The sequence below is a fragment of the Neopsephotus bourkii genome, unplaced genomic scaffold, assembly GCF_033783945.1.
Source record: "Neopsephotus bourkii isolate Nb327-2 ecotype Australia unplaced genomic scaffold, CSIRO-AGI_Nbou_v1 NB_1248, whole genome shotgun sequence".
Classification (NCBI taxonomy): domain Eukaryota; kingdom Metazoa; phylum Chordata; class Aves; order Psittaciformes; family Psittacidae; genus Neopsephotus; species Neopsephotus bourkii.
The window spans coordinates 601,543-623,819 of NW_026901733.1; positions in this window are offsets into that span (position 1 = coordinate 601,543).

The window sequence follows — 22,277 nt, forward strand, 5'->3', positions numbered from 1 at the left end:
CTAAGGCACATGAAAGACAACAAGGTGATCGGTGACAGCCAGCATGACTTCACCAAGGGGAAATCCTGCCTGACCAATTTGGTGGCCTTCTAGGATGGGGCTACAGAACTGATGGACAGGGGTAGAGCAGTTGAAGTCATCTACCTGGACTTGTGTAAAGCGTTCGATACTGTCCCACACGACATCCTTGTCTCTAAATTGGAGACACATCAATTTGATGAATGGACCACTCGAAGGATAAAGAGCTGGCTGGATGGCCGCACACAAAGAGTTATGGTCAATGGCTCAATGTCCGGCTGGAGACTAGTTACGAGTGGTGTCCCTCAGGGATCAGTGTTGAGACCGGTCTTGTTTAACATCTTTGTTGGTGACATAGACAGTGGGATTGAGTGCGCCCTTAGCAAGTTTGCCAGTGACACCAAGCTGTGTGGTTCAGTTGATACACTGGAGGGAAGGAATGCCATCCAGAGGGACCTTGACACGCTTGTGAGGTGGGCTGATGCCAACCTCATGAAGTTTAACCATGCCAAGTGCAAGGTCCTACACCTGGGTCGGAGCAACCCCAGACACAGCTACAGGCTAGGCAGAGAAGAGATTCAGAGCAGCCCTGCAGAGAAGGACTTGGGGGTGCTAGTTGATGAGAAAATGAACATGAGCCAGCAGTGTGCGCTTGCAGGCCAGAAAGCCAACCGTATCCTGGGCTGCATTAAAAGGAGTGTGACCAGCAGGTCGAAGGAGGTGATCCTGCCCCTTTATTCTGCTCTTGTGAGACCTCACTTGGAGTATTGTATGCAGTTCTGGTGTTCTCAACATAAAAAGGACATGGATCTGTTGGAACAAGTCCAGAGGAGAGCCACGAGAATGATCAGGGGACTGGGGCACCTCCCATATGAAGATAGGCTGAGAAAGTTGGGGCTGTTGAGCCTGGAGAAGAGAAGGCTGCGTGGAGACCTCATAGCAGCCTCCCAGTATCTGAAGGGGGCCTATAGGGATGCTGGGGATGGACTCTTCATTAGGGACCGTAGTGGTAGGACAAGGGGTAATGGGTTAAAACTTAAACAGGGGAAGTTTAGATTGGATATAAGGAGGAAATTCTTTCGTGTTAGGGTGGTGAGGCACTGGAATAGTTCAGGGCTAGTTTGGACTAGGCCTTGGGTAATATGGTTTAGAGCAAGGTGTCCCTGCCCATGGCAGGGGGGTTGAAACTTGATGATCATAAGGTCCTTTCCAACCCTAACTATTCTATGATTCTATGATTCTATGATTATCCCTTAAAGACATTTTCCAGATCTCATCTATTAAGCCTGATGAATACTCTGGAGCTTGCTGGATTCCTGCTTTTCTTTCTATACCCAGCCATCACTGGTGCAAGTAGGAAAGCCTGCAACACCAGGTAAGGAGCGGAGTGGAATTTACTCACTTTCTGCAGGCAGTCATAAGGACAACTGATTTCCTGCATGCCCTCTTGACGAATATTATGGGAAAATTTAATGAAGTAAATTATTTCACTGGTATAGTAACTATCTTAAGACAAAGTACCAAAGGAAGTAATAGATGACGTGTAACACTATCAAAAGAGAGGATAGAACCATCCTTTAGTTACTCAAAGGCTGTAGTTTTTTGACAAAGTACATTTTTAACCATGAAATGATGGGTTAGGGCTTATTTTCATAAGCAGCTAAGAAAACTAGATATCCCATTCCTGTTACCAATAAGGAAAGTGGGCAGTCAGTGTTGTTAGGCAGTTTTGCAACATCCACATCTAGAAATTACAAATGAAAGAAAGTCTAGGTCTTCCAGCTCATTTTTGTATTGAATGGAAGAGTGACCTGTCTACTACTTAGGAGGACTTTCCTTAGGCTATTCTGACTGTTTCTAAAGATTTCTTACTTTTGAATTGTATAATATTTTGAACTCCTTTTTTTGTACTTTACATATTTTTGACTAAAGACTGAGCTTGTTTTTCTGCATTGCATTTTGCACACTTATTTTTTCATTCCTGACAGACAATGGACTATCTATACCCCTCTGATTCTAACACCCCTTATGTATTTATCAATGGTTAGCATGTTGTTTGTCTCCAACCTTCTTCCCCCATGCAATTTCTATACATATTCATTTTTTTTTTCATCAGTTTCTACAAGCTTTTCCTTCCCTAAGGAAATTCAGGATAAATAAATGTGATTTACAAGCTGTAGTACATAAAAATGAAAACCCACTGACACCATTACAAATTGCACACAAAAATAGAAATTTTGGTCCAGTTAAAAAGTCATAGGTAATTTTTACTGACTTAAAATGTAGTCAAGTCGAAGTGTTATTTTAAATTATTGACAAATTACCAGTCTAAGGTGTACATACAATTGTTTATTTTGCAAAAAGAGCCAAGTTATTTACTTTAAAGAATTCAGGTTTTTTGTTAAAACATTTTGCTGGCCATTCAGAAAAAAGAAAAATTAACTGTCAAATCCTAATATCAAAACACTAGGACTCAGAGGGAGAAAGAGGTCCCTTAACAACCCTCAACACTACTCAGTGCCAAAATGTTTCTGTTTTATATTTTATTCCAGTCAATTCAGAGATTATTTAAGCAATATTTTACAACTAATTTTTAGAATGTATTCCAGATCTGAGGCCTTATATGACAAATGTTCATGTTGAAATTGTGTGACACCAGCTTCAGAAAGAAGAGCTTAATAGGGTGACACTGAGATAACCCCAGCTATTCTGGTGCTTCTAAGATAAAATGATACATTACTATAAAATATACAGTTACATTTGCAACCTGAGCAAATGAGCAGTAATTCACTGAAGAAATTCCACTGACTTCATAAACTGTGAAGGCGTGAGTGCTTTGTGAAAGAATGCCAAAAAGAAATCCAAAAAGATCCTGTTACTTAAATATTTCATCATAACTTATTTGTTATTGATGTGACAGTTTTCAGAGTTAACACAGTGAACTACCTCATCCAGCAGCACTAAAATGTCCTTTTCAAAAGAAACCCTGCATTGAAGTGTGAAGGGTACTTCAGTAGAGCATGCAGGCATGAGGGTGCACACGCACATCCAGTCACAGGCGCTTTTTTAGTAGCAGCCCTCTGCTACTCTTTCAGTCTTAAGTCTGACTTTTCATTAAACCTCCTGTCTTCAGTTTTCATTTTTTTTAAGGAATTGTTTTCATAGTTCCCATTGCTTTAAGTTAGTTGAGAAGAGTCAAATACAGTTGTTGGCTGAGACATGGAGAAAAAGTACAGGAGGGGATGCCAGAGAACCAGTCACCACATGCTGGCTATGGTCTCAGTCCTGTATATTAAGGAAACCTAGGGGCTCAGTTTAGTATGTGGACAATTTAGGAAGTAGTGCTTCTCCTAAGCTCTCAACAGCATTACACAATTATCCTGGTATTTGAGGGAGTAGTGAGACTTCCTATTCAGATGAAGCATCCCACACTGGGCAAAACTTTAAATAGATTACCAGGCTTAGATAGGATGTTAGCTCAGATGTTGATCAGGTATAATAAATCCTGTGTTTGTATCCTTGCATGACACAAATAAAGCTAGTGTTTTTCTCTCTGTGTTACTCTTTGTTTAACCTGAGATGTTAACATTGCAAATTTTTTACTTTGAAAGATTCTAAACAGTTTTGAACTTTCAGGCTCCAGTTGTAAAATACAGTTTTATAAAGACGACACTCATTCTTTTGATAACAAATGAGTCAGAGAAGAATGTAGACATGGGCTTCTTGCCCGTAAATTTATATTAATAGAGCTTCCTTATTTGAGAAAATTGTTCATAACTTCAAAAAGAGACACTGGCTCAATTGAAGTAAACACTCTTAAGTGCCCGGATATGACTAGTTTTGGAAATAAAAGGTATTGATATTGAAGATACCAGCTCAGCAGTGTATCAGAACAGCTGCAATGAGCATTTCAGGATGCTGAAGTGCACTTTAGTGCTCATTCCTAGCAAATACCATGGAAACAATTCCTGCAAAATGTGGAAAAATACAATAAGGTACTCTGGATTGCCAGATATATGATCTTTATGGACTATAACTTTTAGTTTGGCTAGAACATTATGACAATGAAAGCAAAAATAAAATACCCTCTTAAGGAATTACGACCTATCTAATCATCATTAAAATAGATAGAAGATGTCTACACTTAAATCGATTTTATTTTCATATAGAGGAGCAGGTCGAATTTTTAGACTCTTGGCTGGAGTAGATACATTCAATTAAGGCAAAAAACCCATTCCTTTTATATATTTATATTTTACCAAAGCACGGAGGTAGGTTTATAATTATTTGGGGAGGTTTATCCCTATGCACCACTGAAATCAATGGGACTCTTACTTGAAACACTGGAAAGGCTGACCTGGATAGATCATTAAAACTAAAAACAGGAAATGAGATAAATATATGGTTAATCATACTTAGAATTATACACTTTCTTACATCATTTTTTGATAGATGTTAATACTCTATGGCATTGCATGTGATTTCATGCCTTGTAAAATCTCCATTGGAAATCCTAAACATATGGGAAGGTCCTAAATAGAAAATCCTAATGACTGTATTTAACTACATTTATATAACTGACGCAGGAAAATGTTTCTGGTGATTTTCAAATTAAACTCTTCAAGCTAAAGAAAGCGGGACATAGAAACACTGGTAGTAAGAAAACTGGTTATATGCCTTTCAGTGGAGACTTATTACACCTGTCCTCAACTATGTATTACACGTAATAATTCCCATACACGTGTAGTGAAAAGACAGTAAAACATGAGAATAGAAAGAGACAAGAATACAGAGAAAGTTATCTTCATTTGTTACCTTACAGATTGTGTAAGCTTTTTTTGCCAAAATACTGCATGTCCCACATCCATTTTGGAAGTTTTCCTTTATGATTAACAACATAAAATAGATTAATTTTTCTTTTACATGGAAATGTCCATAATTGAATGTTAAACTCTAGGGGACAAATGCTACAAAAACATTTGGCTCAATGCAAACCTATTTTATAAACAACTGCTGATTCACAAAAAAATTATGTACAGAAAAAATTTATAAAATCAAAGAACCCATCTCTTGGCTGTTCCAGAACTGCTTTTCTCACTCTCCAGTACAGTCCACTTTGTTATCATGAAAAAAAGCAATTAATGTAGCTTGAATTCTTCCTACTACAGATTTTGCATTTAAGAGGATCTAACTGTCATACCTAAATATTTTGCTATTTTAGGTCAACTCCAAAGTGATTAGTATCCTTCTGCCTGCTTCCCCCAATTTAATGTAGCTTAAAGGGGCATCTTCAGGGGATAACACATACCCTGTCTGAGGATCCTGACATTTGACAGCAACTGTCTATATAGGATATGCTACACTGAAATCAGTCAATATAGTTAATTTGGTCATATTTAATACCCCTTAAATATTCCTTCTGAGAAAACAAAGCACGAATAAACATCTAAGAACACTTATAGATTGAAATAAACCCACTTCTCAATGCAAACTTCCTTCCCCCCACCCCCCACCCACCCCACGGGTTTTTAATGGATCTGAGCCCTCTGATGATCTGGATTCACAGCTTTTCTTCCTTTTTCTCCTCAGGCTTCTTTCTTGGGTTCAAGACCCTCATTCTTCCACTGAGGACTGGTTCATTTATTTTTAGATATTCCTGTTACTAATGCCAGCAGATGCAGACAACTGGGGAAAATCAACACTAATTTCTTGTTTCTTTCTTTGTTATCTCAGTCTTGGTTATTTGCATACATTGTCATGTAGTTGGGTTACAATAATGATTGCCCTCAATGGTACATTGCAGCAGATTTGCATGAATAACAATGACAAGCAGTGAAGGCTCACAAATGGCTTTGTTTGCCAATTTGTAATGTGGAGATCAGATATAATGGAATCTGACCTTTGAGGGTAAAAGGAATTGCCCATATGCTGTTCCCAGATCCAGAAACAAAAGCTCTACACATAAAGTGAAACTATTGTTAAACCACTGTTACATGGACAACACTTGATTCTTTATTTCTTTGTTTATTCTGTAAGCCATTTTCTCAAAACTTGGTTACACTGGTGCAAACTGCAACCAAGATCTGCTCTAACTTGAAAGCTCTGTCTCAGCTGAGACCAAAAAAATAAAAACCAACCCTCCCCCCAAAAAAACCAACCAAGCAAACAAAAAAAAACCACAAACCCCCAAACCCCAAATTGTTGTAGGAAATCCCAGTTACTTTGTCAGAAGCTAAAAGTAGTCAAGAATGCAAGATGTAATTTATCCAAGATAAAAGATATTAATAAGGTGTTAATGTTTTGTTTTCTTCCAGGAATGTTATTAAGTACCATTTCACTAGATGAATATACCTTTACTGGTATAATTTCATCATTGGAGGTAAGGTAATATTGTCCTTTGAAAGAAATAACAAATGCATTTACATTATAGCTTCATAGGATTGTCCAGTTTCTACAGACAGGCTTGTGAAAGTATTTTTTACTTTGAATTGTTATTAACTGGAACCCTGACACTCAAATCGTAGCCAAATACTTACAGTTCATAGAATTGTGGATTTGGACATCAGAGGACATCATGGTCAGTGAAATAACTGAAATTACCAAACTGTATCAAAACTAAGGAAAAGACAGATTGAAGAAGTTTTGCAATGCTAACTTTAAGCTAGTTAACACCAAGCTTGACGGAGAGTAATTTAAAATTCAGGACAAATCTAATAAAGATTTAGAGTTCCAAATATTTATGAACTTGTTAGCAAGGTATGCTGAAATTACAGATTTTCTGATGTATGTAAAAACTTGCTTTGTTCGTTACATTGTCTTTAATGTATCTTTGAAATAGGTGTTGGTTTTTTTAATATTTTTAAATTAGTTAATACAATTACAGACTCCTAGACATTATGCAGGCTATTATTCTGATGGCAAGGTAGGAGTATCTACTGGTATTCTACTGGTTATAAAAAATGGAGTTTGAATATCAAGAAAAAAGAAAAAAGCCATGAAGTAACCTGCTGATGAGAAGAGAATGCAGGTGATCTCTGGGGAACTGGAGATTACTGACTCAGCTAAGACTTCTTTCCCATTCTGTGATACTGATGATTTCACATTCATACTCATACCTAATGCTATTGCTAATGCTACCCTGACTTTTTCGCTTTACACTGATGTGCTTTCTTCAGGTACCATTCCTCACAGTGCTTAATGCAAAATAATCATCTCTGAAATGAAAAGCTCTACTCTGTGGTGATCATTGCCATGCAATGAGAAAACACTGTGACAAACTCCCTAGAGACTGAACAAAGCAAGTGTAGCACAGTGTCATGTAATAGAAAGTGACCTCTGCCAGTAAAGCAGTCTGAGGATCTTGGTTTCTCTCCGTTAACTACCTTGACAGCAGGTGGAAGAGAGGCTATTTATCATTAGAACTACAAATACGATCTTGAGGCTGGTCAGATAGCAACACAATTCTTAATATTGACCCTTTGGTAATTAAATAAGCATCCTTTTCAAATGGATAGCAAAAATTCACAATTTTGCAAAAAGCTTGCTGGCTACAAAATTTTGCAATAATGTACTTCACAATTTTGCAGAAGCTTGCTATAGACTTCTTCAAGATGAATGATACCAATTAATTTGGAACACAAAGTGGATTTTCTCTAAGCTTTAATAACTGCTCCCCACAAAAAGCCCCTGACCACTTATTTTCTTTGCATAAAACCTATTTGCAACTCCTCAGAAAAGATCTGTTGTAAGGAAAGCAGATTTTGCTGTTTAGAAATGAAAGAGCTGGGTAGCTTCTATCTATATTTGATTCTGTGCTTTTACACAGTTAAAAAATATATATATATAAATGTGATGCTTACACTGTTAAACTTTTCCCACACTTTTACAAGAATTGACAAGGTCACAGCCTGAGGTACTGTGGTTGCCAGATGTCACACCATTAGTTACAATCTTAGACAGAATAGGTGTAAGCAGGGAGAAGCAAGACTTAAAATTAACTCTTCATGTAATGCTTTTCCTGCCAGTGCTCTTCTAACAATGTAAGCACTGTTTTCTTATTCCATAGTGTTAGGTGGGTCTCAGTATTTTTATTTAATAGAAATTAAGTATTTAATTTAGAGTTAAGTGTAAAAAACTGTACCTATTAATCCTGTACAAACTGTGGTTTTAATTATCTAGCTTTTCATAGGAAAGAAGCCCTTAACCACATCAGATCCTACCAGTGACCTGTGATTTCTTTGAACTGAACATATGTGCAATCACTTTCAGATATATTTGTTATCCATTTCACTTTAATATATTGCATTCAACAGAAAGCGTAGGATTTTTTCAAGCAGTTACAATATTTTTTTGGAACACCTCCCTTACCTTTGAAAGTCACTTTCTTATACTGGGATGCACATAAATAAATCATTGCTTCACTTCATTGGCTTTTGATGCAAGTTTTCTGCAGGTCATTTTTCACTGAATGAAAGTTATATATCTTTAGTAGCAAGCTTGGTAATGTCAAGCTGATGGTGGTTAGTTGTTCTGAAACTTCTAGAGAGAAACTGGAGAAGTCCAAGTAATTTTCAATAGTTTTGCTTTTGTTCTGCCTGTCTCTCCTGGTCTGTGTATTTTTATTTCTAAAATAAGGCTTTACACAGGGAACTATTTACCTGCTGAAAGTTTTCTAGAAGTTACCCTTAATTATAAAACAAAGCTACACTGACTAAAACAACTAGATCAAATTTTCTTCCATAGGAAAATCAGTGATGCAAGAAAAAAGAAATAATTTGTACGGAGCAATTAATATATTAAGCATATAAATATGTCAATTATTAGTGTGTATTCGTAAAAGTTGAATAATTAATATATATTAATATAATAATTCTTCAATTGATTGCACCTGCGTAGATACGTAAAAGGATAAAAACCCCATTTAGCAGCATCCTACTATACAGCTACTATTTCCCCCCATTTTACAGCAGAATGGTAGAGGCCAAGGTCTGACACATTAATGACATGTGCTGTTATGTGCTGTTATGCCAGTGAACTCTGGGAAATATATATACTGCCTGCTATGGATCTGATGAAGCGAAAAATGCTAAACTGGAAAGCAAGACTGTAAATCATTGTATCTGATCACCAAACCCACATCCAACCACAGATGTTTAATACAGGGAAGTCCATAAAAACATCAATTCTTCTTCCAACATGCTCTCAAAATCATCTTTAACCATATTTAACCAGGCAAATGAGAAGCTTCTAGCACAGGAACAATAAAAACTATGGTATTACTGAACAGTAAATCTGAACTTTGCAAGACTGACTTTGGACATGTAACACTATAAAATATTATTGCTTTTTGGTGTGTTTAAGTCTGGTAAATATATATAACAGTATCATTCACCCTTACACAGAGCACAATCATTAAAAATTGGCAGCAGTATGGACAGTGGGATTGAGCGCGCCCTCAGCAAGTTTGCCAATGACACCAAGCTATGTGGTTTGTTTGATACACTGGAGGGAAGGAATGCCATCCAGAGGGACCTTAACACGCTTGTGAGGTGGGCTGATGCCAGCCCCATGAAGTGCAACAAGTCCAAGTGCAAGGTCCTGAACCAGGGTTGGGACAATCCCCAGCACAACTACAGGGGGGGCAGAGAAGAGATTCAGAGCAGCCCTGCGGAGAAGGACTTGGGGGTGCTGGTTGATGAGAAAATGAACATGAGCCGGCAGTGTGCGCTCACAGCCCAAAAAGCCAACCGTATCTTAAAGGTCCTTTCTAACCCTAACTATTCTATCATTCTATTAAAAATTCCAGTCAAAGTAATATAGAAATTATTGTGTTGGAAAAAAAAAAAAAACAAACTGAAGAAAAGTCTTGTAAATACTGATCAGTGTAATATGTTCAGTGTCATAGCGAAGGAAGTAGCCCATGTATGACACCACAGCAGACCACTGAATGTAATTAAATAGTTGCTCTATGACTGTTTTCATATGGTGTTCATTAGAAAAACAAAATAAATGCCTCCAGCAGTTTTTCCTTAGAAGTAGACAATGCAACTCTTGTCTTTTGAATCTCTGTAAGAGAGTCATGGACTGGAAAAACATCTAAGTTTCCCCTGTGAATTAATGATATCTGAAATTAACAATAATAAGATATGTTTTGATTTTTAGATGAATGATAAAATGTGATTAATGCTCTGTTAAATTTCATTCTTAAAGAAAAACGACCCTTTTCAGATGCATTGCATAACTGCTTAGGGTAATCTTCCTAAGAAATGTTAACAGTAAATTATCATATACAAATAAAACTTTGATATGAAGAGGGTCCTTAGAGAACTGCTGAGAACTACCTGCATATAAATAGTCACAATATGGTATGGAAGAATCTAGCAACTTACAGGGCAGTGATAGTAAAAACAGCATAAATTATTACAGAGTAATAAAGTCAGTATAGTGATCATCTTATGTGCCAGTAACCTGAAAGTTTTCACGGCAAGGCTCACATTCACTTTCTGTTGCACCAGTGACCAATTAGTAAATGATTGGCTAGAAACAGACTGTCCACTAGTATCAATTAGTGTAATTTTACTGGAATTAATTGCTATTCGTCAAAGATCAGCCACTTAGCATACTTCCACAAGCAGACTGGAAAATCTGAAATCACTGAGCATTCACAGAAGAGTCCTCCCATGGCATAAAGTGAGTAAAGTTATTTTGATGTTTATGAATGAGGTGCTTCCTAGAATCCATTACAGGATTTTTCCTATAACTGCTTTAGAGTGCTTCCCTGATAGGGAAGGTAAGTTCAGGAACCAAAACCAGCAGTACTGAGCTGAAGAAATACTCTGAAAAGGTATCTGCTGCTGCTGAAGTTCTGTTTAACCTTGGTCAAAGCACAACACTTTCCACTTTCATATCTGTAAATCAGGGATTTCATGCACTCAAGGCCCAAGACAGTGAGATCTTAATGTCAGTGTTTCTGGGAGTGAACTCCATGCCAGGAACGAAAGAGCCTAAGTACGAGAACAGAAGTGCTCAGAACTGATGGAGTCCCTAGTTTGAGTCACCACACACAGGTGAAAAATGCGTGTATCACATTTATTCTGCCCATACCATAACTATTTAATTCTCAAAAAATTTCTTGAAGAATTTCTGGAGTGGTAAAAAACAGCACTCTTCTTTGTGGAAACAAAAAAAAAAAAAAAAAAAAAGTTCAGTTTCCACCAGTGTGCTTCATCAGAAGTGTATTTTCCCATTTATGTTTGTGAGCATGCTTCTTGCAGAGGAAATCCCATTTCATAGATTTGTGGAACAACTGCAGGGTTTTTCCCACTGTACAAAGTGATACTTAATTGAGTTATTAAGTGATTTGCAAAATGATTAAAAAGTACCAACATTTATTTATTCTTTTGCAACAAATGTTTAAAAGTAAAGAATTATTAAAAAAAAAATAATCCACTAGACCAGGTTGCTCCAAGCCCCATCCAACCTGGCCTTGAACACTGCCAGGGATGGAGCAGCCACAGCTTCTGTGGGAAACCTGTGCCTCACCACCCTCACAGTAAAGCACTTCTTCCTGATATCTAATCTAAATCTATCCACTTTCAATTTAAAGCCATTACCCTTTGTCCTATTCCTACATACCTTTGCAAATAGTCTCTTTCCAGCTTTCTTGTAGGCTCCCTGTAGTTACTGGAAGGCAAAGTAATTAGAAATGGGTCTTTCAACTGCTGCAAAGTGAGAGTGAAGGTGTAAAGAGGAAGTGGCTAGCCAGCTGGGAAGTCCTAAAACCCTAGTTCTTTCTGTTGTAGAGGTGGGAGTACCTGTAATAGACAAAAGACTTTAAGAAGCAGATACCTTTTCTGTCATGTTCACCCCATGTCGCCTCCTCCAGTGCGAGCAGTACTGCTGCACTGTGGACTAGGCTGACAAAGTCATCTGCTGGGGACAGGACTTCTGCAAAAAATAAAACGTTTTTTAATTTTATTTTTGTTTTGTCACCTAGATTATTTCCTCAACCTCTCCCTGTGCAGGTGCATAAACTACTGCCCTTGAAAAGCCATAAGTTTGTGCAGGACTGGAAGAAAGCAGCCCCAGGAGAAGCCTGCTCAGCAGGGCAAGAAGCACAGTTGCTGACCAAGAAACCTCAGCCTAAGGATGAGGTTTCAGCTCACAGCTCACCTGGTGTGACTGTGGGCTGCTGATAAAAGCGTGATCCTGCTTTTCCCTTTTCCTGCCTGAATTTGTACTAGATCTAGCAATCACGCATCACTGTGAGTTGGATCAGCTTGTTGATCTGTCAGAAAATTAACGTGGCAGACCCTGCTTGAATCAGTTGTCCCCTGTAGCAGCACAAGCTCCAGGTTCAGTTCAAGGGAAACATCAGGGGTACTTTGTTGGGAGTAGGAACTGAAGAGATCTTTGCAGATTAGACCAGTTTAAATGAAATATGAGACATCAAACACAGCATTGTAACTGGTTTCAAAATCACAGTCCTGCTTATGGGGGATGGTTTGGAAACACGTAGGAAGTTTAATTTACCACACCTCCTGAAGGGTGCCCTCCTTCCAGCCTGACATGACCTGGCTAAGAGAAGCTGCAGACTCAGCCACAGAGGCCATACAAGCACAATTATAGTAGTCTCTTTGACAAATATAAAAAAATATTTGGTTTTACTTAAAAAGATAATCTTAAAATGCTGCCTTCATCACTAAGGTCCAAAAAGCATCTCCTCCCCTCCCCACCCCTGTTCAGTATGTTCAGCTTCAAAGTTTCTCTTGGTGTTCAGTAAGATAAGACTGGAAAAAAAAGTCTATTTTGGTTTGTGATAATGAAGACTTAAAAAAGAGAAATATAATTAATTTCCAAACATCATAAGTTTCTGAGAGATGGGCCTCGTCAAGCTAACCAAACTTTTTTGAGACTAAAATTTGTCTGCCAAGTGAAATAGTATTAATGTAATAGAATGACGCTTATCTTACTATGAAATAAGCCAGTGATTGAGAGTTAATCCATGTAAAGGAAGATGTTATGATAATGAGTAGATTAAGTCTCATAGAGATTATATATTTACGGACATGTTTTCACTTACAATGCTGAACCTGAATGTTGTGGACAAAGGAGTTGAAACTGTATCACAATCCAGTTGACACCAATTCAACTAAGAATGAACAACAGACAACAATAACTTGATGTAATGATCAATAATAATAAGAAATTTCTAAAATAAATAAATAAATAATTAACATTAGTTAAATGGAGCTTTTTTTGTGAGAGCAATTGCCTCTTCAAACACAACAAAAAGCCACTTTGATTTATATTAATTTGCATTTGATGGTTCTATTTAGCTAAATCTGATGGTTTTAATAAAAAGTAGTTTGATTTTCTCTGAATCTAAAGCAGGAAGATTTAAAAAATCAAATCTCATTAATTTTGTCTCTAGATTATTACAGCAAGGATTTACTATTCAGTAGCATATATAATACCACCATTTCAGTTAGTATTTAAGCAAGAGTAAGGAAACCACAGTCCTCGCAATTTTGCGAAGGATTTAAATGGAATAAAGACTTTGTTTCAAACTTCAAAAATTAAATGCTGATTGATCCTTAAGCATCTACCTTCAGTTATAGACAGATAAAAGTTATTCCCACTAGCTATATACTTACATGTTACAAGCTTTTAAAGTATTTTCTTCGTTTTATCAAACGTGGCTATCATTATGAAAAAAGCAGTACTCTACATTTGTTGATGTGTTGTATAAATACTTAATATTAGTGTTACATAATATGTTTTTAATAACATTTCATTCTATTTTCTTTCAGATTAGACAAATAGAGATTTTATTCTTTTTGTGTATGATAAAATAGCTTTTCTGGTGGGATCATAGAGAGGTTGCATGGCATTTTTTGTAACTGTTGAATACTATTTAAATCAACATTCCTGAATTCATGCTTTTACTAACTTTTACTAAAGTATCTTTCAGATTTACAGTAATTAATGTTTTCCATGCTGCCTATCAGCATATTTATAAAACCAAGATAATGTTTTATTTACAGCAAAAATATGATAGAGATGAGTCATAAAGGAAAAGAAATTCTGTGTTAAGAAAATCCTAACAGAGCAAGAGAGGATATTTTTTCAAAGGCATGAAGATCCAAAAGGCACCTAACTGATGTATCCAAGTGCCCTTCATGTCTTCGAAAATCTGCCCTGAATGCATGCTACTTAGTAAAATGACACTGCTTCCCTCAAAAGAAGCATTTCCATTAGTGGAGCAAATTTTTCTTACCCAGCTAAAGACTGACTTTTACCCACAAAATAGATTGTGGTTGTGTATTCACTGTGTGAGCACATTTTGCAGATATATCAACCTCCTTTTTCTAAAAGGAGTAGCCTTATTTATCAGTTTTAGCTGAAAGCCCTCAGTCCTGGGGTTTAAGATGATAGCATTCCTAGTGTTATCTTTACAAAATGTAGATGTTAGTGGTGTATTGAGAAGCACATTCAAGTCCATTGCATTTGCACTGGGAAGAAAATGCTGCAATTTTATTTTACGTCAATAATAATTTCCAGCTTTGGAACAACATGTTACATATTTGCACTGCTTTTTTCTTTGATAAAGTTCCTGGATGAAATGAATGAAAACTGTAATATGGTCTTCAGCATGTTCAGGTTGTAGTCACTGAGTTTTCTATTTTTCATCCAAAAGATGCCTTCAGTCACTTCTATCCAGAGCAGAGTAAAATGATTAAAGAGTTTTGCTATGCTATAATCACAGTGACAAAATGTACTGCTTCATAAATGAAAAGCAGAAATGCTTAAGGGATCTGCAAAGCTTTTGTGGAAGAAGGCTCATAAAAAGATCACTCACTACTGCAACTTTGTCTTTGGTCATTGAGTAGCAAACAGAGAAGCTGACAGAATATTTCCTGGCTGTTTTGCATACTGAAAACAACCTACAAAGCCAATCATAATCTGAAGATTTTTCACCTTTTTTGCTTCTGAAGATGTGAAGCATCATCTTGTCTTTTTATATTTTTTAAAATAGTCAAGGTAAGTTTTGTGATGAATTTGACCAACTTATTTCTGAAGAACAACCCAAATTTAATGAACTGATGGTAAAGCCTCCTCATATTCAAACACAGACTATATTTTAGTGTGTGACTGAGGTTTATTGAAAACACATAGTGTGGGCAACAAGGGCTTTTCCACCCTCCCTTGCTGGTCAGCTTCACCTTTCCTGAGAGATCAGCACATATGTAAGGAACTGTAATTGAAAGCTCCAACTTCAAAAAGAAAGCATGTTTCAGGTACAACAGAGATTTTAATGTCTATAGTTTTTTTACTTGTTAGGACAAGAGTAATAAAACAGTGTTTTACAAAATTGTAGAAGTTGGTACTGTTGACTTCTTTTTGAGAGCCAGACTTCTTTTGAGAAGAAACATATTTGAATGTGCATGTTTTGAGTACACTTAGAAACCGGTTCACTAATAATGTCTTCTGTACTATCCAGTTTAGAAAGCAGCTCATTTTATATTGGCTATGTAACAGATGTCAGTTATTGAGAGTTTTAATTTCAGGTAATGAAGACCATGTTTGAACTTGTGACCTAAATGTGAGAAGTTCCATATGTACCTCTGTCAGCCATCTAGATTTAAATACCATTTCTTCAGCAATAGGAAATTTTCTTCCAGAAGGCTGCGAACTGTACTGCTTGACTGACATAGCCCGAAGGTGTTTTAAGGGGTTTCTTTTTGTTTTGTTTTTGCTTTTGCTTTTTGCTTGTTTTGATTTTTTAATTTGAGTTCTGTAAGTATAATAATATGATAAAAGTTATTTATAAACTGTTCAATCAAAACTAGCAGTGGCAAGTACACCCTCTAATAAGCTCCTGAGAAACAAGAGTATTGGGGCAACTCTTATCTAGCTGAAAGTACGTTGTGTAACGATAAGCCCCGAGATATGAGAATACTGGAGCAGACCTGGATCTAGCTAAATCAAAAGAAATTGCTCATGGCATTACAGGAACAGCCTTACAGTGCTGAAGCATCTGTGAATCTTTTCTGTGATCTGAAAGGAAAGGACGATCAGGGCTGGGCGAGAACTGCTCATCTGGTATTGTGAAATCTGCCGGCTTTCCACAGCCGTACAACCATTTTAGCAGGCAGGTTTTGGGGGTTTGTTTGTTTTTAATATGCTTCTGCCTATGAATTGAGCATTTTTTATGCTTTTATGCATGTTTTTAAAAGCATACTCTTAAGAACAAGACTGAAAAGAATCCATTTGACCTTCTTTCTCATAACTAAGGAAATGGCTGCAACACTTAAAGCCAAGGGGAACAGTTAGTCATTACACAGAAAGTAGAACAACATCGATTTCTAGGCACACCTGCTACTACTGGTTTTAGACATTTTAAAATTTAATATAATCCTCTGTGGCGAACATTCTGACCTGATATCTACACTTTACTTTGCTCTCTTTTATGTGGTCTAATGAACTAGGGATGATTCTTGATGTCTAACCAAGATTTATTTTTAGTTTTTTTAATAAAATTCTAGCTACAGCTGTGTGCTCAGTCATCACATAACACTAACAGAAGCTGGCTGCAGACAAATACAGAAGTAATATTACCTCTTGAGTTTTCAAAAATATTTTTCCCTGTGAAAAAGTAAAAAGTCATTTCTAACTCCTTTTCACTGTTTTATTCCATCCTCTATTCCCCCTTAAAGATGAGAAAATAAACCACTGGTTTTTCTTTTCGTTTAAAAAAGTCCTGCGTTAGAACAATAAACTCCTGACAAATAGAATTGATTATTTCTAAATGACCGGGGTTCATATTTGAAAAGTGTGGGGGACACTTTTGTCATTATCTCTACCCTGAAAGAAACGTTCTAATGCAACATTTTCTATACCAGTTTCACCCACCAGACAGAGATACCAGGAAACATGTGCTGAGCAGCACATGCCCTTGCCACAGTCTTGCTCAATTCACATAAATCTCCTTTGTTCTATGGCGAAACCATAACCAAAAGTTCCAGATGTTTAGGCATTGTAAAGTGACATCTGGAGTTGTTTTTTGTATTCGGCACTTGATTGCCAAAATGATCGCTCTTGGTGAGCTCTATACTTCTTGGGCCAGTTGTGAATACTGAAGTAAGGGCTACAAATCCAAGCCCATGAGCTGCATTGTAAAGAACAATTAAGATTTTAAATAGAATTAATTTGGCTATAGGGAAGAATACAATATTCCAAGCTAAAATATATGTTCTTGGGTTTTTCTTTAAGGGTCTGACACTAGTACCCATAAAAATTCTTAATTTTACCTTTTAATAGAAGAAACTTTACAAGTTGAAGAAGGAAGTCTCTGTGAAGTTTCTGCTCTTTTGCTACAGAAAAAATATATGACCTTCTGTATGCATTATTTTGATGAACTAGTATGGGGAAACAGATGAAATTGAGCCTGTATATATTCCAATGTATTGGCTTTGAGAGTACAGCCTTCGTATATATTGTCTTTGTTAGCTATATCCATGGGCAGGGACACCTTCCGCTAGACCAGGTTGCTCAGAAACCTTGCCTGTCTTTCTGCATCTCCAAATTTACATGACTCACTGCAGACCTGAGCTAGTTTACAAGCAAACATACAGGCAATACGGATACTTAATGAGTAAGATGCATAGGCTAACTTAACTGTGTAGAGCTGCTCACAGCAACTACTGTCATGATTTATTGTGTGTCTTCAATGACAAGAAAAGTGATATATTATTTCCCTGACTTAAACAGAAATCTATCTGTGAGGCCCAATTTACCCTGAATTTATTCAGCTTTTGGTCCATAAACAATTAAAATGTCTACTCCCTTTCCTCATTATTCAGAAGTTAGCCTTCGTGTGCTGTTTGTTATTAGAAATGTCATTTTGCCGTACTTTGCTGTTTTCTACCATAATATAATTGATAGAGAACTTTGATCTAAGAAAATATTGAGCTGTGCTCTTGATAAAAAATTGAGACTCCTATTGTCAACAGAATCTTTGTAATGGATTTAAAAATCTTAATTTCAGAAGTGCTTGTCAGTGATTTTTAAGTATGATTTCTCTGGAATTGAAACAGGTGGAAGTGGCACTCAAGCACAGGCGTAAATTAGAAAAATATTAAGTAACTGGGTTTTTTAGGTATAAGCATAACAGATAAAGATACAGAGTATCACAAGATAACCACAGTGTGAAATAGAAGCAATAGCACTACTCTCATTAAAATGTGACAAATAATTTATATGTATGTGATATGGATAGTTTATTTTTAGTAGCTATAATGAGGTCTTAACACCACTTATACCTTAAACTGATTTCAGCAGTGCTGGTAAACAGTGCAAATTTAAGTCCAATCTGAGATGAAGCAGGGGGTGGAAGAACTTCCTGCATACTTCACCTTTTTTTGGTTCTGCTTTCTAACACTACTATTAAACTGGGTGGAGGGAATTTGTTCAAAAAAAAAATCAACCCAAAACCAAACCCCAATGTTGAAAATATTTACATAAACCAACAGCTATAATGGAAATGGAATTTGCTAACAAAAAACGTGCAAGAATCTGAGAAAACAAAGTGGAACAAGCAACGTACAGTATCCAAACATTATATGTGATGATATGATATATAAAGATTTCTAATACTTATTAAAGTATAGGACTATAAATATACAATATTATCTAAAATAAAAAAACAGGAATAAATAAAATAGATACAATAAAAAAGGACTGTGGAAATTGAAAACCAGCAATCTACAGTGATTTTGTATATACTGCTTTCCTTAAAAGCCTATGGTTTTCCAAAGCCATTTGAATATTTGCCATCTAAAAGATCCAGTTCCTGTAAAGGGTTACAATAATTTGAAAATTCTAATAAAATTGCAAATGCCCTTTCCAAATTATACTTAACAGAAATAGAAAAGGAGGCATTTGTGTCCTTAAAATACAGTCACATACAGTTACATGCCTTCAAGGAGCAATAAGAAAACAAAAGCATTAAGCTCCCACTGCAATTCAGGCCAAAGAGCAAGGAGGAGAGCAGTTGTTACGATATGATGGTAACTTATCCCAGGTAGGCAGCAATAGGATAAAAAGTGGGTATGGTGGATATAACATCAGCTTTGTTGTCAATGATTTGCCTCTCTGAACTAAAGATTTGTATATGCACGTATTTGATTTGAAGTTATGAAATAATTTGTAATCACAATTTAGAGTATAAAAAAGGAAAAAAAAAACCCAACTCCATAAGCATATCAAAGCAAGGAACTCATTGACATGCAGGCCTCAGTCCAAGTAATTAGAACTGGATCTGGAGCTCCCAATTTTAGAAGCTTATGCATATACGGACATTGGATACGAAAGATTTGAATTTTGTATTACTAAGCCCCAATTTTTAGTCCTCATTATTTTGGACAAAGCTAGCAACTGTGAGGCAAGTCTAATAAATTATATGGGCCTAGAGAGCATTAAAACAAGAAGTCCGAATATATGAACTGCCCAATTTAGACCAACACATGTTTTTAAGCCAAGAACAAATTCATCTGAGCAATCCTGTTTACATCCTCCTCATATGCCATCCAAGTTGCAATGCGAGTAACACACTTAGGTGAGTTTACCCTTAATGATAAACTGTTGCTTGTACTGGGATACACCTATTTACTGACACACTGGATGGGAAAAAATCTATCCTGAACATAAAGTTGTATACTAAGGCTAAGACAAGTTAACAGCACACTGGTAGCCTGTAGAGAAGATTGCAATTCCCAATCCTTCTCCCCCTTTTTATCATCACTCCAAATGCACAAAGTACCTCTTTTGTGTAGGCTGTGATACTCACCTGGTAACAGGTTGAACTACATCAGCAACTAATCCAGCTGGAAAGTATTGTTTGGTTTTGCTTACTCAGTGTCTTCCTTTAACATCCCTAACTTCTTATAAACTGCTCATTGCTAACGATCTGAAAATGTTGCTCCTGTGAACTCTTACAGCAACAGATTACAGTTTGTAAATTATGTGAGTGAAAAATAAGGCACCTAGTCTACTTTATGTTGTGATTTATTCTTAGGTAAATGAACCTCAAGAGATTTAGCTACCTGACCTGGCTTAAAGAGGTCCAACAAGGACTGTAGCCACTATGAAAAAAGGGAAAGGTGTGTATGAGGGAAGAAGACACAGACAAAGAATGAGGAATCATGTCAAGTAACAATACTAATTTAAGCCATATTTAGCATTATCCCTACTGAGAAGAAAGTTAAAGTATGGAAGAGAGGCTGGGGGCTAAATCTACCAAGTTTTGTGGATTACTTTCAACTCTGACGTTGTCTGTCAGTGCTATTTCTACAAAAAGCTAAACCTTTTGATTCATAAAAGTGACAAGGAGGCAGTTTCAGACACATCAAAACCCTTGTTTAACACATGAGCTGGAAAACATCATCCAGAACCAACTCTCTAAGTGGCTGCAGAAAGACTTCTAAGACCTTTTTGTTTAAAAAAAAAAAAAAAAATCTGTCTCGTGCAATACTACAGAAATTGTCTATGGTAGCAACCAGCTGAAGGTAGAAAAACATTTTTTAGTCTTTTGACTTCTTCATATATACAGTTTCTGTTTTCCCACAGCTGCTGCTGAAGACACTGCTGAAGTTAGTATCACATACATGCATTGAGCAAGATTATCAGCTGGATCCTGAAAATAATTAGTTGTTCAATGTTTGTATCCAAAGGAAAAGGAGGCCTAGAAGAAGGCAAGAACACACACACAAACCCCCCCCAACTTGTTTGAGGAAATGACAGAACTGCACAATAATTAAACCAAAACTTTCCCAGTGAAGACCTTCCTTGTTTACATGGCTCTCTCTTTTTCCCCTTTTGGATTAGGTTGCTAACAGTTTTTTTCAGGAAAGGAGGAACCTATTATGTTGAAAAACGAAGTCTTTTGTTATTTCATTTTCTTTCCTTCTTTGAGCACCACTGCCAACATAGAAAGTCAGTCATATTTTTAACACCAACAATATGGGTTTTACAAACAAGTTACAAAACTCGTAAGGTTTCAGAAATTACCCACTTAGAGCTATTCTTAGCTTTGTTACACCACTGATAAGATGTAATCATAATTGTAAAACAAACAGTTTTAATATAAGCCACTTAAAAGCATAAATCTTTCTATATAGACCAGGAAAAGCCAAACTTTGTTTGGAAAAAAAAGAATTTCTTTTTGCAACTCTGTCAATCTCCTGAAATGGTCCTGGCCTGCCAGCAACTGAGGTCAATCAGACACATGAAGAAGCATACAACCGTCAGATGAGACTAAGAGAACCCATTTAATTCTCAGTAAGTGCCTGAGATACAAAAATGTAAGTGAAATCAGGGCACATTCTGATCTCAAATAACTTTGGCAATTAAAGAAGTCACAGACCTCAACCCATTAATACCTTTGACCTCAGTAGAACCCAGGCAGAATGTGCATGAACATTCTCACTATCTTGTGAGCTTCAACCGTTTCTTTTAAACCTTGAAATCAGTGAGTACTAGCATAATGAGTCATACAAATGACATTGGCTCTATGTGATTACACAGGTAAGCAAATTATGCTTATCTTTACAAATCAGGTTCTTGATTTGCATCAGTTATATACCACAAGCAGGAAATAAAAGGTAGTATTTTACTAGCTCCACATCAGTCAACAAATGACTTGCAACTTTTAAGACCCATATTGTCCACAGAGTTTAATTCTTCACTCCCTGCGAGTCGCTTCTGTCAGTCTCACACATCCTATATTAAGAATTGTTTTGTCGTTCTTGATTTAGCATTTTATTTTTTTAAAAAAGGGCAGGCAAACAAGCAACCCGCACGCAGCTTGCTTGGCTGGAGTCGCAGTACACAGCTGATGGGGCTGAAGTTTAGCAGCGATCTGTGAAGCGAAGCTAAACACTAAAATAATGCCTATTCTCGTCTTCACGGCATGGGAGGTGTGAAGCAAGCGGAGGAGAGCGGCGGGTAGACCACCTCCCTCCCCAGCACAGCGCGGGGCCTGCACCGAACGCCCGTCTCTGTCGCCTCCCGGAGGGGGCGGCATCGCGCCTGGCCCATCACCGCTGCTCGGGAACCCTCTCAGCAGTGCGGTACCAGCAAGGCGATACGTCTCGCCAGACAAGTGGAGGGGGGTAGCTCCTTCTGAACTTCTATAAGAGAGGGGGGCAGCCAGATACCGAAGCTGGGTGGGAGGGAGGAAAAGGCCGGGGGCTAACAAA